This window comes from Ambystoma mexicanum, chromosome 10 (genome assembly GCF_040938575.1).
Source record: "Ambystoma mexicanum isolate Mex_15411 chromosome 10, UKY_AmexF1_1, whole genome shotgun sequence".
Classification (NCBI taxonomy): domain Eukaryota; kingdom Metazoa; phylum Chordata; class Amphibia; order Caudata; family Ambystomatidae; genus Ambystoma; species Ambystoma mexicanum.
The window spans coordinates 744,985,229-744,999,691 of NC_090932.1; the positions used below are offsets into that span (position 1 = coordinate 744,985,229).

The 14,463-nt window shown below is 41.8% G+C and overlaps 1 protein-coding gene across 2 annotated transcripts in view; it reads right to left on the reverse strand.

Annotated features, from left to right (window-relative positions):
* LOC138491707 (P2Y purinoceptor 12-like) overlaps positions 1-12,725 on the reverse strand; it is a 501,915-nt gene extending 489,190 nt beyond the window's left edge. Inside the window, exon 1 of one of the 2 annotated variants that reach the window (XM_069618387.1) lies at positions 12,579-12,725. The gene's annotated coding sequence lies outside the window, so the exon portion shown is untranslated. Of the gene's footprint in view, positions 1-312; positions 427-12,578 lie in introns of those variants that run through there. The other variant, XM_069618388.1, reaches the window with a different exon arrangement.
* Positions 12,726-14,463: the final 1,738 nt, after the last annotated feature.

Genomic DNA, 14,463 nt, shown 5'->3' on the forward strand with positions numbered 1-14,463 from the left:
GAAATGTGTAACACTCCCAAATCCTGCCTTAGTTATCACGCTCATTTTATAGAAACGATACTGACAACATGCCTCATATTATACCATGCTGACAAATGACCTGCTAGGATATGGATAAATGTGACTTTTCCCTTTAGTAGTAGGATTGCTTTAAGTGCCTACATTGGCATAGTGTGCAGTTCTATAGACAACGTTATACGTCTTTCTCTGACTTGCTAGCACACAATGCAAGTCATTCTTTAAATCACATATTGTCAGGCAGCTCAGATTGTCAGTGTGATTATTAGATAACATTTAAAGAAAACATTTTACCTCAAATGGATCTTTGAACCTCGGTATCTTCATTGTGTCTCCAGGTTCTTAGTGTGAACATCCATTTTATCCAAAGTGCGAATGAAGTATCCTCGGAAACATTTTCTTTCTCCATTGAGAAGTAAACTTTGAACATGTAGTTCCTTATTTGTTGGTGTTTTTGCTTTTTTAATCTGACCACTTCCTAAATGTGATCCGGTTCGCACGTAACAGCGAACAATTTGTTGCATCCCAAAATCTCTTGTGGAAATACCTTTAATCATATTTGACCACGGCGGAGGTCGATTATTCCTGGCAATGAAGCAACATTACCTTCCCCATAAATGTCACAACAAAAAGAAGGATTGCAATATATGGCAAGCACAGTGTAATAAATAACTATTCAATCACAGTCTGACATCAAGATGTTCCAAAATAACACTCACAGTACTGACAACACATTTCTGGAGCCATATATTAACAACTGGATGTTCTTACCAAAATGTGTTTTCTTTGTTTTACACAGTACTGATCCGCATGATTCCACTTCGGTTGTAAACAATATATTTCAGAGGAATTTCATCATCAATGTAATGATAAGTTTAAACAAATGCATGAAAAACCCTTCCACTTGAAATGTGAGATTAGCATAGGCCATTGAGCTAACAAGCACAGAGCCACACAAACTGTGAACAAGAGGTCAATTTATAGGAATCACTTTTTTCATACAGCCACAATTATATCTCTTGCCTCCAAATAACTCTGGGAAGAGTTCCTCTGCATTAGTGACTTCAAACTGTTGTCATGGGCATGTCTATTATCCATGGTAGTCATAGAGCTTCTCTCTTCTTCAGAAGTCACACAAAGTTGGATTGTGTGTTGCAAACACAGTTATTGATTATGAATGTATTCTCCTGATTGTAATAAACAACTTATGAATTTATAAATAACCAACCTATCCTATTTCAAAGTCCTGCCCACCCACCTCTTCAAAGTAATCGTATTTAAATGGTCTACCTGTCCCTGAACTACCATAGAAATGGTCTGTTCCTCTTGCTGCAAGACAGCTAACTAATTTTTAGCCAGCAAGGATACACATCCACTTGAATCATAACTCCTGAACGTCTGAGTAAATCTTCAAAATTTGATCTGGTTAAATTGTTGCAAATGTAGGTGATTCTAACTTTGGTGTTAATACATTCACCCATGTTTATTGCCCACATATTGCAGTGAGCAAGCAAGTATGGGGAACACGCCCAACCATCTTAAGCAGGTCTTGAGCTGGGTTTCCTCCATGAATTCCTTTAAAAATGGTTGTTAAATAGTGATTTTTATTGCATGCATCCAAACATTTTGGTCAAAAGACATAACTTTAGAAGCAGTCTTCTAATGCGTTGCATGAACCATTTAAGTAGAATAAATGATGTCACAATAGCAGTGGTATTATACATTTCCAACAGCAAATACACTTGTGTAGTGATCTGAACATGATCTGCCTGTTCAAAAGCATGGAATGCGCAATTTAACAAAGCCCATCACAAATCCAGAGATTGAAGTGAGTTGGAATTAATGGGAAATTAGTTCACCTACTTTCATTGTTTACTGTTTATGGTTCAACAACAATCATGTTCACAATTCCCAAAATGTTTTCTCTATACTGAAAATGTATTTCTTGAGGAAACTTCAGCAAACTTCCTTATGCTGCTATTTTGAATACATCAGGCATATTCTAGAACCCAGGCAATTGTCAGTGTTAGTAGCCTTTGGGAGCCAAGTGGTCGATGGTTGGTGTTTTAAGCGACAGGAGTCACTCAGGGTGTCAAAAGAGAAATCATATCGTGCCTCCTATTGCAATAAAAATATGAATATTGGCCTGCGCCAAGCTGCTCGAAAGTCGCTTGCGAAAGAATCCGTGTTGCAAGGTCCTGACCTTAAATCAATGTAAGCCGTCATTTTAGGTCAATCCGCCATTTTAGGATTCGCTTTGTAAGAGTCACCCTGTGAGTTAAAATGGTGGACGATGTCATTCCAGAATACAGCATGGCCGTCTTGACCTCTCTACATAGCTAATATCTAACTTGCCTGCAGGCCACTTGTTGAGGTCGTGAACTGAGACCTTGTCCTTCGTTGACCTGTGTGTAGAAGGATTACTCGTGCAATGAAACTAATCCATGAGCATATGTTGAAACAATGTATTCAAATACTGAACGTAGAACATCTGTTTAACTATATTGTATTAATGTTTGAGAAGGCCTGTATGGAAAATCTTAGAATACACAGTTGTTGCATAGGCTTGTTGATACATGTATTAAAGGCAGACCAGTTATATGCAGTTGTTCGAGACTTGGCACGAACCCTAGATCGCTGATGTATTAAGTGGAATATTAACCAAAGTGGGGCTGGACATCGTGCCCACCAAGTGTATAAAAAGCAAATGCATTCTAATGTACAACGTCTCTCACTGAACACACTGAACCACGCTGGAGTTTGTTGTGTTTTACTGAGGGCCAATGGCTATCTGACTTTCCTCTGTTTTTGTAACTGGATTCAGTATAAAATAAAGTACTTTGTATGTTCCTTTGTAACCTGTGTTCAGTGTATTTCCTTTTAGGGTACTCAGCTTCGATATTTTGATTTTGTTTTCACAGGGGTTGTTCAGGAATTGAATTGTTGCTAAGATTGCGTGTGCTAGAGTCAAAAATAAAGTTCACACCAGGAACTAGTTGGAGTTAGCAAATGAGGTCAGATATTTTTGGGATGCAGGCATAATATGTGGGTTGGTGGGGTTTGTGAATTTTGGCTGGAGTTGCAGAACATCTTATGCTCAATTAGTAGGTGTGTTAGTAGGCACACGCACTGACAGGACCCCAAATGATTTTAGTAGGTAGAGGAGAAGGCCAAAGAACGGATAGCAACTAAAGTGCATTATCTGAATGGGGAAGGCAAAAGCAATGTGTGAACTCCACATGCATGTAGCAGGCAGAGGAGAAGGTCAATGTGCTGAGGACTAAACATGCATTTAGCAGACAGAGAAGACCACAGCTCTAAAATCATGATGTGCATTTAGTAGGTGGAAAAAGGCAAAACACTGAGAAAACCATGTGCATTTACCATGCACAAAAGGTAAAAGTACTGAGAGAACCTTACATGCATTTCACATACAGAGGATATAGCCAACGAAATGAGAACCCTGCATGCATTTAGTAGGCAGAGGAGAAGTTCAATGCACTGAGAGATGCCCATGTGAATTTAGTAGGCTAAGAAGGACAAAGCACTGAGAGACTCCCACATGCATTTAGTATGCAGAGGTTGTTTGACGCCAATAAATCCAGGAAACAACAGGTGCACACATTGCAGAAAGGCAGCTCTTTTAATGTATATAATTATCGGCTGGGAGATCAGTAAGTGTTAAGTGACCAAAACACTGAGAACTCTCGACCCGTCCACATCAGGCTACAGCATTCATAGTCAAAAATCAGAAAATTACAATATATTCCAGATATTAAGTGCATGGAAATCCCTATTCTCCTACTGGTTCTTTCCATTTACAAACCTAAAGAACAACATACACAACACTACTCTATTGGTTAGAACATTACGTTTGATATTCCAAATCCATCCCCCTGCAGATGACCTAATAGGGCATTAGTAAAGAAAAAGTCAGCACCCTGTGACAACAATAGTACCTGCACTAACATACTTTCTCATGACACCAGGTATCTTGGCACCCTAGACCGTTCCCAGACCTTGCAGCTTTCTCACTGTGAAACATATCTTCGCAACTACCACATTGATACATGCTGCTGGCCTCATTACTCATCCTTATGGCTAGGCCAAGTACAGAAACTGTTAGTTTGCAGGATGTTCATCTCGCTTGGGAAAGAGATCCTCAAAGAAAAACACGTCACACAGGCCCCACTTTTGAGAATTAATTTCTTGCAATCCATATCCCCTGTGCAATCAACATAAGTTTCAATATAGTTTTCAGCTTCATTCATGTGATCAAATTGTGCTCCTGGTGGACCAATTGGATGTTCTATTGTCTCCATGTGAGGCAGATCCTTTCCAGTGCATTGTTCTTTTTGTGTGTGAATATTTTTCAAAAGGGGAGTGTCATTACAGGTTTCAGGGTAAGTGACATCATGGGCATTATTTTGAACATTATCTTCTTGGAGCATCCCGCAACCAGTTGACAAGTACAAAAAAGAACTAGCAGCAAACCAAGAACAGGAATCAGCAGTTTGAAATTATTATTCATACATGAAGGCACCCATGAAAAATGTGACATTAATCAGTCATTTTACTTCACCCCACCCTATTTCTCCATTGTGGTGCGCAAATTGTGTATTGCATGTATATTCTGGGTAAGAGTTCCATTGTCCGTGTCGTTTGAAGGTGTTTAAGTACAACAGGAAATACCGAGTTTGCACAAACTCCACCTTCCATTGCAGTTAGTAAATCTAAAATGTAGACTTCTGAAGAGTGGGCAGCCTAATCATTCTCAGTTCTCCTTTTTGTCATTCAGCCCATGTTCAGTTTCCTTAGCCATTTGTATCAATTCCCACCTTGTTATTTGGAGCCATTTGGCATTGGCCGCTGTTTGTATCCCGGGAGTGAAATATGATGTAAAAAACATGTTATGCTTTGCTAAATAATCTATATTCCTCCAGTATATTGTTCAGCCTTCACTGGACTCCTGGGACAGGTAGTTCCTACTGTGGTGACATTGTAGGCCTGAAGATTGGTGGACCCACTGATGCGTTAAGTACACAAGCTTAGACATTGGGTGTTTGTGGATTTCTGTCATGAACCATTGGACGCGTCCTTTCTGGACTTCCTGGTCCCTGACCCATAGGGGCTTGCACTCAGCAGTACTCCCAACATGGCTGCTGAACATGGAATACTGTTTACCAGTTTCCGCTCCGTACACATTACGTTCTTTAAAGCGGACACGCCCCCGCAGCCCTGTGCTCCTCAATGCTACCGCTTGCCGTGGCTAGACGTGTGCTGCTGTAGTTCGTTTGTGTTTTTCCTTTGATTCTTGGTTCCCGGTACCCCTATATTCCTCCTCCTTCATTCCCCCTCCTTTTTGCCCTCTTTGCATCCCGGATCTCTGTGTGTACTCTTCGCTGTTGCCTGGATTTCCTGGGACTTCCCGGACATCTGAACATTCCCAGGACTCGGAACACTGAATGCACGCTGGAACCCGAGGACCTGCACACAGGTTTATACAAGACCTGAACTCTACGAAAGAAGACTCCATCGAAGAACTCCAACAAACAATAAAGACAGGTGAGAAGGGGGAAACCTGTGACAGATTTCATCTTTTTGATGGGTCCCAATCTGGCGAGATATACAATGTACAGATTTTGTTAGTTCCCTAAAACACCCCCCAAATTAATTAACTTACATTTTCAGCAGAATTATGTGCATCATGAGACTGTGCATGCAGGTGTGAGGGGTCTATACAGCCTCCTGCCAGTAACTATCTCATGCAGTGTAAGGTGATGATCCGAACCAGGCTGGTTTCTCAGCACAAACAAGGTTAGCAGTAGACAGTGCGGTCAGCTTTTGTGCAGAGTGTTGCATAATTTAGCAAATCTGAGTTTTAATAAACCACTTAAGCGCGCCACTATCCCATTGGCCTGGTGTGGTGAATTGAGTACAGTTTGTGCTTTAGGCCGAATAATGATGAGATCTGTATAAACATCTCATTGAAAAAGTGAGCCCCATTGTCTGATCTCAGGATATAACATATTCCCCACTGGGTCATGGGCCCTTGGAAAACAGGAGGGTTTTGGGCTGTTTGCGAACGACCCTATGTGAGGGTTCTGCTCTCAGTTTGTGTGGGAGATTGTTCCACTATTCTGCTGTAAGTGTGGCGAAGATGACGCCTCTAGCTCTTTTCTGTTTTTTAGGGAGATCGTTAGGCAGTTGGAGTGGATCAATCTTGTGGGCCTGGAAAGGTTTTATTGTATTGGTTGAGAGAGGTATTTAGGTGCTTTGTTGGTTAAGCATTTATGCGTGATGGCTGGTGTTTTAAAGAGGATGCGTTTTCTGATCGGTAGCCAGTGGGCCGTTTTCCTGGCCGCAGAGATGTGTTCACATTTTGGAATATTGAGTGCGGCTCTGAGGGTGTTGTTTTGAATTACCTTGAGTTTGTTCAGATTCTGTGTGGAGGTGCCTTCAAAGAGTGTGTTACAGTAGTCTAGTCTGAAGCCTATGAGGGTTCTTGCAATCGTGAGTGAGCTGTCTTGGGACAGAAATGCTCTGGAGGCATGTATGAGTTTAGTCGTGCATGCTGCTGTTGACGAGATAGCGCTGACCTGTCTGCTCAGTGTCAGAGTGGCGTCCAGGTATACCCCCAGTGTTTTTATAAGGTTTGAGACATGTATCGATGTACAGTCAATGGTGAAAGCTTTGTAGTTGTCATTGAGTGTGTTAAGGGCAGTATGTGAGCCTGTCAGATGGATCTCAGTTTTCTCATCACTTAGCTATCCATGCTTGGAAATTGGAGGTGGCAAGAGGAGTGAGTGGAACCCACTGAAATAAATGGTGGCATCCTGGAAAGGTATGAGGGTGGATGTGGGAATGCAGACCGACACTGGCACTTTCCGCTCCAGGTTTCCAGGCACCCGATTGGCTGAGCACTCTTCGCAGGATACTAATAACTGATTAAAGTGACAGAAGCAATGTGATTTTCATAGTTTAAATCAGTCAGGATGCAACAACAAGGCTGTACTAGGAAACATTATTTGCAAGCTGTTATGTGGGTATTGAAGCCTGCCATGTATTCTATATTGATATGTATCCTTTCAGTTGGAAGCCAACAATTATATTGCATGTGCCTTCTTGTCCTAGGGTGACAATACACAAGTGTAGAACACAAGCCAAATCCCAGTGGCAGGACAACAGAGACCATAGGGAAGCAGCTGAGTATCAGGTACCTACCCATCCATATAACACATATAACAGGTATATATAGGGATCATCCTGTTCCGATATTCATCTCTTTGTGTTTGATCTTGCAGCAAGGGTTTGTTTGTCAGGGACTTCCTCCCTACACTTCATGGCAATGAATGGATGGATGGTTATGCATATACTACCACTCTGCCCCGCCAGGGGCATGCGGGCAAGCTTCACAACTTCTGGATTATCCACAACAGTTTTAAAGTGACACTTGTGTATGGTGCATTTGACTCATTTTTGAGGGGCCACCACTGTACTGGTGTTTTAAGGAGAGGGACAGCTGAATAAAATACAATTGTCCCTAATAGCATTAGCTGGATATTAGGCCCAGTGGCCCATGGCAAAAGTTGGTGGCATCCTCCTTTCAACTGTTTATGTTCTTTAAATTATAGATAGTGTTTTGGATTGCCAAACTCAAACTTAGTTTTATTTCGTTGGTTTCCATAATTTGAATTCATAATTCCTTAAAACTGATTATTTTGGATTGCATGAATTATATATTTTCACCTTTGCTCTCTGTACATTTTTATATTTTCCAAGTCCAGAACAGCCACCCAAAGCATTGTGTATAATTATGAATGAGAGATGATCTGTTGCATTTACCACAACTCTCCCATTCTAGCCTGTTGGTAGCTAAGCTTCATTGGCTCCCGGGTTAGAAACCAGATTAAAATCAAGGTCCTCTGTATTGTGCACAGTTCGGTCCAGTGCATAGGTCCTGTCTTTCTTCGCTCTAAATTTACCAACTATGTCCCGGTGTGGAAGGATTCGCTCTACAGGTAAAACCTCTTGGTGGTTCCAGGCTTCCCTAGGGCTAGGTTTGGAGGACTCTCTTTCTCTGTCTTGACTCCCACTTTGTGGAACTCTCTTCCATTGAGTTTACATGACATACCTGACAATTTATGTTTCCGTAAAGCTTTAAAAACGTTCCTCTTTTAGGCTCTTGTTATGCCCCTTTTTTCCGGTCTTCTTGCAGCACCAAGATGCCTTCGGGACAGGTTTTTTGTTTGCGCTCTACACATTTAAATACATACAACCTACATACAATGCTTCTTTTTCTTAACATCCTTGTTGTTACTATGGCAATTCAATCCAAACACATGCATTTTAGTTTGCGCTAAACCTCTGTAAAATCTTACCTGAGACTTCCCAGCTTGGATGGCCAAATGCAGAGACCAGTACCCCAATCCCTTCAACAGGGAAGATAACCTGTGTTCCAGCTCCAGTATTCCAGGGTTTAGGCCAAGCAGGAATACTCTTTTCAGGCTCTGTCCTCCTCGTCAACGCAATTATAACACTCCAGGAATGGACTCTTCACCCACAAAGGAGACTATAAGCTCTGCCCTTGACCTTGTCTGGCCACAACCACACCGCCTTCCAATCTCCTCTAGGGACGGGCATATCCAACAAATCATCGCTATTAAACAAGATAGCCTTAACAGGGAGGTGAGTTACTCTCCCACCACTCCTAGCCCAGACCGTGAATGTTTTTAAGAAAAGGCTACTCTTAAGACTGGGACTGCTTCAGGAAGATATTATGGAACCCTATATCTTTGCTATATGAATACCAGTGTCTTCTGTTCAACTCTTGGTCAAGGTAGCAACCTTGCCCTACAGCTGATGGACTTTTTTGGGTATACAACACCTAGTTTCCTGGTGAAGTAGAAACTGGCCATAGAAAGGACAGGGTATAATTTGGAAGCCTTTCCACTGCACACGGGATCATCTCTCCAAGACCTACAGGCGTTCTTTGATATGATCCGAGTATTTCTTCTCTATGGCTTATTTCTTCAAGTTCTCTCCATGCCTTGTAGTCCTTTCCTTGGTTGGGTGATGCTCCAGCAGTTAGAGGACAGAAAGCATGCAATAACCTATGTTTGAACTGCATAGACTTTGAGGAACCCCTGTTCCATAACTGTCTCACCTCGCAGTGAGTAGTGTCATGTTGTCCATCTTGTGGGTGTCAAAAGAGAGTGACATCCAAAAGGGAAAGGATTATGTAATTAATTCCACCAAGAAATGGCCAATTGCATCTGAGGGAGGTTTGTGATCCATAGGATAGTCCACAAAATGGTCACAGGACAGTCGTCCATGAAGGTCTGACCTGATTTCCACATTCAAAAAGATGTCTGGCAGACCCTCTGCCAGGAACAAACATGACCAAATAGTCTGTCTATTGGAAGGTGCCCACTTAGGAGGGTCAACAACCACGTTTTAGCTCCCTGCACTCTTCACAGTGGAGAAATAGCAATGTTCATATTAGTCTGCTCCAACCCACTTGGAAAGTCCAGTACCGAAATGCTATGGCAATTCTCCTCTGGACAAGAGTGCCAACAGCAGCCCTAGATGCATGTTTTGTCCTTTTTGGGCCTCATCAGTGAAGTGAAGCTGTGCGCCTCTAAGCACAGTGAGCAAGGGGTCCAAGTCTGCATTACCCAGGGTAATTTAGGTCTTCCACATTATGTGATTTATGTTAAGTGCCACCCACTCCTATAATGTGTAGAATTACTGCACTCATCACAGACGTTGCATGATGCCATGTATATGTCAGGTTTTGGCATTGTCAGATATTCCCAATGGACATACTAGATTATTGTTACCATTGCTGTGGATCACACTTACACTAAGCAGCACTTAGTGATAGTAAACGTGCTGTCACATCTGATGCAGATGTAAGTGTGCAAAAGGCATTTATTCGATTATATTTTCCATGTACTGTCCCTAATAGTGTTGTATTGTAAGTCATGGAGGATCAGGAGAAGCATCATGCTGAGAACTAGGTAGAGGAGGATGATAGAGACTTGACTTGGAGAAAGCCAGCACGGCTATGCCGTCTTAAAAGTAATACGAGCTCCACGAAACAGTGCTTCATGCCCTGCAATTGCTAAAGAACCTGTGCCATCCACCAGCTGGCCTTCGATCTGCAGGCCCACTGTGATACCAACACCCTCATCTGGACCACCAAGATTGCCACTGTGACTGCCTATATTCTACGCTATCGTCGAGAAGGAACATCCTGGTCTTAGTGGTTATGACAGATAATCCCATCTATCATATGGAGAAGCCTAATTCCCAGCCAAGTCAGGCCCTGGTGACCTTAATGGATAGCGGCATGGCACCAGTAGAGGAGAATGGGAGGACGCTGGTTGATATCAGTGCCACAACTGGGCAGGTCCTGGTTCAAATGCACCTGTCCATGGAGGATGTGTAGCAGGAGTTCTGGCCCTGTAATCAGCTGAATAGGGACTTGGCCGAGGCGATATAAAGGGCATGGAGGGGGCAGGAGTAGCTGCTTGTGAGGTATAGGAGGACAAACAGCTTGCTCCTGAGGAGGTTTCCGGGCAAACTGCTGCATTTGCCCATTCCTCCTGTGTCTCTGCTGTAATTATTCAGGACAAGATCTGACCTGCTCCATCCTCTCTGTCGTCATCCAGATGGTGGTGGCCAACCTGTAGCAGTTTCAATCGCATGCCTACGTGGCAGAGTAGCTGCCCCACCAGGAGAAGACCCTCCCGCACATTGAGGAGTCTGCGGCAAAAGATACTACCTCTATGGCGTTTGCTTTACCCTGTATCACCGCCACAACTTCTACCAACTCTTGCACACAGCAGTTCATCCTGCCTACTTTCGTTTTCCCCTGGATTGCTTTACTCGCCTCAACTGCCACTAAAGCCCTCAGGTTCAAGCAGCCATGAAAGGAAAAGTAACCCCCTCAATTCCAGAACTGATTTACAACGTTGGTACACTCCAACTTCCAAATGAAACATGTACGAATGATGTTATTTCCCCCCTTGTAGTCCCGATTTGATTCCCCCTTCAGTGGACATCGCCTTTTCATTGGACCCCTTGGAAACCTTGGTTTTTGCTTTTTACGGAATGTTAACGTTTGGTGCTTTTTATGCTTCCCTGACTCCTAATTGGTGGGCTGATACAGGGGCAGGTGTGTATTATCATCTGAAATGGGTCTCTTGTGTAACTTCCACAGATGTATACACTGCTCTGAGCAGGTACAATTTCAGTGTGTAATTGTAGGTGGTAAAATATGAGGAATAGGGCAACATTATTACGTTGGTAATATTTTACCCAGGAAAATACACGTGAAAAGCTCAAGGTTTAGAGGCTGTGGAATTGCATGGTTCTAACCTGCAATGATTCCACCCGTGTGAATGTACTGTTTGCATGCATTTCTCATGTGAATGGTCTGCACGCACTGTAAATCTGAACCAACATTGTGTGGAGTGGATAAGCCATGTGTATGGCCGATATGCATGATTTATCCACATGTCACTAACACACTGGGCACCATCAACATGAGCTCTGTAGTGTCTCACATGATCTGTGTTGTGCTTTTTAACATTTTTGACTCATCAAGAAAGTCACCAAAAATGAATACATGAATACATACTTTACGTCTAATGTTGGTACAGCCTGAAATAATAGGGATCACTGGGATGATCAGTTGGAGCAGAAAACATAATGTCATTGAAGAAATTGAAGGTTGGAGGAATGGGGGGTTTTGGTAGATGTTGATGAGTCAGAGCCATGGGAGATTATAGGGGAAGACCTGGTAGCCATGGGCAGGGCACGAGGAGAGACACAATTTCCATCTTTTAATGCCAAATAATTAATGTCTTATTATTGCAGTGTTTGGTGTGATAGGCATGCACTTTGAGTCGACAATGCACAGATATCCTGCGGTATATAAGTGCTTTAAAACCTTTTAACTCATTTATGGTGCTCAGTTTGTTAATCCTAAAAGAGTGTGTGGCTGACATTACCCAGCCAGGACTCGAACCTGTAACTGCAGGTCGCATGTCAAACATCTGTCTACGGAAACGCTTAACTTGTTGAAGTATTTTGCAAGACATTACTGTTTTACTGAGGGATGGTTAATGGATCATCACCTAAACAAATTACAACACAACTATGTAAGCTGTTCACAAACGTATGCATTAAACATTTCTTTCTGTTGTACAACCTGAAAAGAAACGACACTAAAATGCTGAAAAATGTGTAACGCTACGAAATCCTGCCTTAGTTATTACGCTCATCTTGTAGATACGATACTGACAACATGCCTCATATTAAAACATGCTGACAAATGACCTGCTAGGATATGGATAAATGTGACTTTTCCCTTTAGTAGTAGGATTGCTTTAAGTGCCTACATTGGCATAGTGTGCAGTTCTATAGACAACGTTATACGTCTTTCTCTGACTTGCTAGCACACAATGCAAGTCATTCTTTAAATCACATATTGTCAGGCCGCTCAGATTGTCAGTGTGATTATTAGATAACATTTAAAGAAAACATTTTACCTCAAATGGATCTTTGAACCTCTGTATCTTCATTGTGTCTCCAGGTTCTTAGTGTGAACATCCATTTTATCCAAAGTGCGAATGAAGTATCCTCGGAAACATTTTCTTTCTCCATTGAGAAGTAAACTTCGAACATGTAGTTCCTTATTTGTTGGTGTTTTTGCTTTTTTAATCTGACCACTTCCTAAATGTGATCCGGTTCGCACGTAACAGCGAACAATTTGTTGCAGCCCAAAATCTCTTGTGGAAATACCTTTAATCATATTTGACCACGGCGGAGGTCGATTATTCCTGGCAATGAAGCAACATTACCTTCCCCATAAATGTCACAACAAAAAGAAGGATTGCAATATATGGCAAGCACAGTATAATAAATAACTATTCAATCACAGTCTGACATCAAGATGTTCCAAAATAACACGCACAGTACTGGCATCACATTCTGGAGCCATATATTAACAACTGGCTGTTCTTCCCAAAATGTGTTTTCTTTGTTTTACACAGTACTGATCCGCATGATTCCACTTCGGTTGTAAACAATATATTTCAGAGGAATTTCATCATCAATGTAATGATGAGTTTAAACAAATGCACGAAAAACCCTTCCACTTGAAATGTGAGATTAGCATAGGCCATTGAGCTAACAAGCACAGAGCCACACAAACTGTGAACAAGAGGTCAATTTATAGGAATCACTTTTTTCATACAGCCACAATTATATCCCTTGCCTCCAACTAACTCTGGGAAGTGTTCCTCTGCATTAGTGACTTCAAACTGTTGTCATGGGCATGTCTATTATCCATGGTAGTCATAGAGCTTCTCTCTTCTTCAGAAGTCACACAAAGTTGGATTGTGTGTTTCAAACACAGTTATTGATTATGAATGTATTCTCTTGATTGTAATAAACAACTTATGAATTTATAAATAACCAACCTATCCTATTTCAAAGTCCTGCCCCCCCCACCTCCTCAAAGTAATCGTATTTAAATGGTCTACCTGTCCCTGAACTACCATAGAAATGGTCTGTTCCTCTTGTTGCAAGACAGATAACTAATTTTTGGCCAGCAAGGATACACATCCACTTGAATCATAACTCCTGAACGTCTGAGTAAATCTTCAAAATTTGATCTGGTTAAATTGTTGCAAATTTAGGTGATTCTAACTTTGGTGTTAATACATTCACCCATGTTTATTGCCCACATATTGCAGTGAGCAAGCAAGTATGGGGAACATGCCCAACCATCTTAAGCAGGTCTTGAGCTGGGTTTCCTCCATGAATTCCTTTAAAAATGGTTGTTAAATAGTGATTTTTACTGCATGCATCCAAACATTTTGGTCAAAAGACATAACTTTAGAAGCAGTCTTCTAGTGAGTTGCATGAACCATTTAAGTAGAATAAATGATGTCACAATAGCAGTGGTATTATACATTTCCAACAGCAAATACACTTGTGTAGTGATCTGAACATGATCTGCCTGTTCAAAAGCATGGAATGCGCAACTTAACAAAGCCCATCACAAATCCAGAGTTTGAAGTGAGTTGGAATTAATGGGAAATTAGTTCACCTACTTTCATTGTTTACTGTTTATGGTTCAACAACAATCATGTTCACAATTCCCAAACTGTTTTCTCTATACTGAAAATGTATTTCTTGAGGAGACTTCAGCAAACTTCCCTTTGTTGCTATTTTGAATACATCAGGCATATTCTAGAACCCAGGCAATTGTCAGTGTTAGTAGCCTTTGGGAGCCAAGTGGCGATGGTTGGTGTTTTAAGCGACAGGAGTCACTCAGGGTGTCAAAAGAGAAATCATATCGTGCCTCCTATTGCAATAAAAATATGAATATTGGCCTGCGCCAAGCTGCTCGAAAGTCGCTTGCGAAAG